Below are 3,520 nucleotides of genomic sequence, written 5' to 3' on the forward strand. Positions count from 1 at the left end.
CAAATTGTTGTAATCTCACAGCACAGGCTAGGGCATGAACGCTGTTGTCCTTGGTAAAGCAGTTCACACATGTGAGGCGTGAGCGGATACTTGGGTTGTGATTTGTGAAGCGGTGTTAAAAGTCTTGGCGTGTTGTGAGTCGAGAGTTGTCAAAGTATCTAGGAAGACCTTTGAGGAGAGCCTAGGTGTCACCACCTACACCGATGGTATTCTTCCAAGCGCATTATAGGAGGTGCGCACTATCGACCAATTTTTTTTCCCTAATTTTTTTATATTTAGTTTATTTTTCAATAACTAAGCATTTTTTTGTTATACTATTTATCATAATAACTTCATTATTATGAATCTGCGTTAACATGAAATACACAACAATATAACTAGGAGGGACAACTCCCTGTAATGAGTCTGTCTATAATAATAATGTTAATCTTCAAAATTACATATAAGTTTACATCCAAGGGAAACCTCAAATTTTACCTTTACACATACAAATTCACTTCCTGCACCCGTCGTAAACCCTTGCCCAACCGTGGGCAAAATTACCTAAACTGTCATTCAACTCGTTTGCCTCATGCACAACTTGCCCATTCACCAACGCCTTCAACCGTCCCACGATTCTTCGTTTCGTTCGACCCGCGTGCATTTCACCAACACGCCCTTCAACTTGAGCTCGTTCACCAACTCGTTCTTCACTCACCGTTCACCATTCACCGTCGCATGTTTCTCCCTGAAGGTGTCATTCACCCAAATGCTCGTCGCACGTTCCATTCAACCTGTCATTCGACTGGGTGCCCTATCGTGCCTTCGAACGATTTCTTGAATGAATGCCCTCAAACATTTTCTTGAATGAGCGCCCTCGAATGACTTCCCGTAGGAACGCCTTTGAACGATTTTCTTCACGAACGCCCTTGAATGACTTCCTGCGAATGCCTTCAAATGACTTCTTGCACAAACGCCCTCGAATGACTTCGTGCACGAATGCCCTCGAACGAATTCCTACACAAATGCCTTCAAACGACTTCCTGCACGAACGCCCTCGAACGACTTCATGCACAAATGCTTTCAAACAATTTTCTTCATTTCGACTCGAGTGCTTTGGCCCTGCACTCGTCCGCTTGCACCTTCACCCGGATTTTAGAACCTCTTCGTACTTGCTTGCCTTTCCACCCTTGGACACTTAGAAAGCTTGTTCATTCCATGCCTTAGCTACATTGCCAAGCCATCAAATATATATGGTTCGCTTTCCATATGAAACATTGTGTCTCCATGCTGGTTGACCCACGATATCTTTGTTTCAATTCTTGAATAGGTCAGCTCACCCGTCGACTGACCTAATTGTCGTGTCTCTGTTTGGCCTTGCCTGCCCGTTGGCCCGCCGGGGCCACCCATGGCCTATATACCCAAACGACCTCCACAACATTTAGTTTTATTTCGTGCATTTCCTCCCCACCGTGCCGTCGCTTCTCAGCTCGTCACCTCCGTGCTCGTTCGTCGTGTTGCCTACAGCTCGTGGGCGCTACATTCTCCCCCACTTGAAGTCATTGTAGTCATTGACAATCTCTCATCCCAACAACCATCTTTCACTAAGATATCCACACCAATGCCATATAAACCACTGGTATGTTCTCTGTAAATCGGAAAGCCTTCTCAATCCATGATCATCAACCACATCGGTCGCAATCTCCACATGATGCTCCCACTGTAGAAGGCTAACCCCCCCAACTCAAGCTTCATGCTTACTACAACATATTGTGTCGACCTCATCATGTATCGTCATTGTGTGAACTACTGTCATGAGACTCCAACACAATGCTAACACATCTCTGTACACCGTCGACCCCCATGACTCGAACTAGTCGGGTAGCTAATCCAACTGTCATGCTCAAACCATGAGAATGCATATTCTCATGCCATCATTGCTTGTTTCTCAGGCTCCTCTCACAACATTAATTGATCAAAAATTCATCTCCATATAATTCATGTCCATGTCCATGAAGTAGTCCTCATCTCATTTGCAACATGTTGTCCATGATGTCTGGTATCAATGTGCTGCATGAAATCGACTGCATCTATCCCAGCATCATCATCTATTTGTGCAATATCCATCTCTTCAAAGTGAAGAGATCCTCTCATCAAACTTGACTCTCGATACACCACATCTAGGTCCATGAAGCAACCTTCATCATATCTGTAATGTGCCATCCCTCAAATCTGCCATGGAAACAAGTATATACACCTGTCTCATCTTCCATGTACCAAAAGTGGTTAAGTCTCGGCTCAACCCATGCCCAAGTGTTGCCACCAAGGCATCATCATCGATGCAACTCCATTACTCCAAAGTGTCTTATATCAATCCTCCTCATCAAGTCACTCTTTCAAGCACACCCATACATGTACTCAAAAGTATGCACCCCATCCTTTATCAAAGTCCCTGACCTCAGCTTCTGAATGCATCAGATCCATTAAGTCCACCATAATATGAAGTCCCTAAAAGTCACAACCTCATGTCATCATGAGCTTCAAGAGTCACCTCCAACCAACTCCCTTGCAAGCATACATGTCTCGGCCCAAAGGTCTTTACAAGATGCCTCAGCTCTTCATGTAGTAGGAATGCTCCATAGTCAGCTCAAAAATCCAATTAGTCCATGGCCTTGTTGTAAAGGAGTGCACAACATCCCCATCGGCTCATAAATAAAACATCTCCATGTCACATAAGCAAATCCATCTGCATAACATCCCTGCCTTGGCACTTTTCATTGGATGGCCATAAGTGACACCTCTACAAGTGCTCCCACATAATGTCCCTGCATAACCTGTTGTGCTCCATGTCTCCAACTCGATGTCCATGAATCAAGTTTCCCATGTTGTCTTACTAAGTAGACCCATCACAACAATCAGTCACCCTCATCCAAGCCCGCAAATCAGTCTAGTGAACTCCGTCACCCAGCCATATCATCATCACATGAGTTTCTTCCATCATGGCTCCCCCACTGAAGGTTCCACCAAGACTTCGTCTTTGTCTCGACTATGAGAAGTCCACCAAATATCACTATACTCAAGTGTGTGCCCTCTTTTAATCTGTCCATGGTTCATGTTGGGCACCTAGCCAATTCTCCATGTGGCTAAAGCATGACCCATTCCTCCGCAACGATCATCATGTTCCTCCCTTGTCATGGGCCTTTGCACCTTCTACCATAAGGTCACAAACAACCCCAACAAGTCCTGCAACAGTCAATGATTCTTGCCTTTCCATACACGGTCTCTTTGTAGACATCCATGGTAAGATCCTCCCTTGCATCGGCAAATTGATTTTTCTCTTCCCTGCATACGGTTCATCTTCCAAAAGTCTCACTAAAACACAAGTATCAATAATACTTACTTCATCATGAGGCTCCTCCATGTGAGTATCCTCATCCACCAATGTCTGCAAACTCCACAATCCTAATTCAACTTGAACAATTTCCAGTCCCCCCTCCATCGTTGTCATATCTGCAACATCCTCATCGCACTCTGCAACTTT

Source organism: Pinus tabuliformis, chromosome 5_1, assembly GCF_031772625.1.
Source record: "Pinus tabuliformis cultivar Carrire ecotype Pingquan chromosome 5_1, CPIR1, whole genome shotgun sequence".
In the NCBI taxonomy this organism is placed as follows: domain Eukaryota; kingdom Viridiplantae; phylum Streptophyta; class Pinopsida; order Pinales; family Pinaceae; genus Pinus; species Pinus tabuliformis.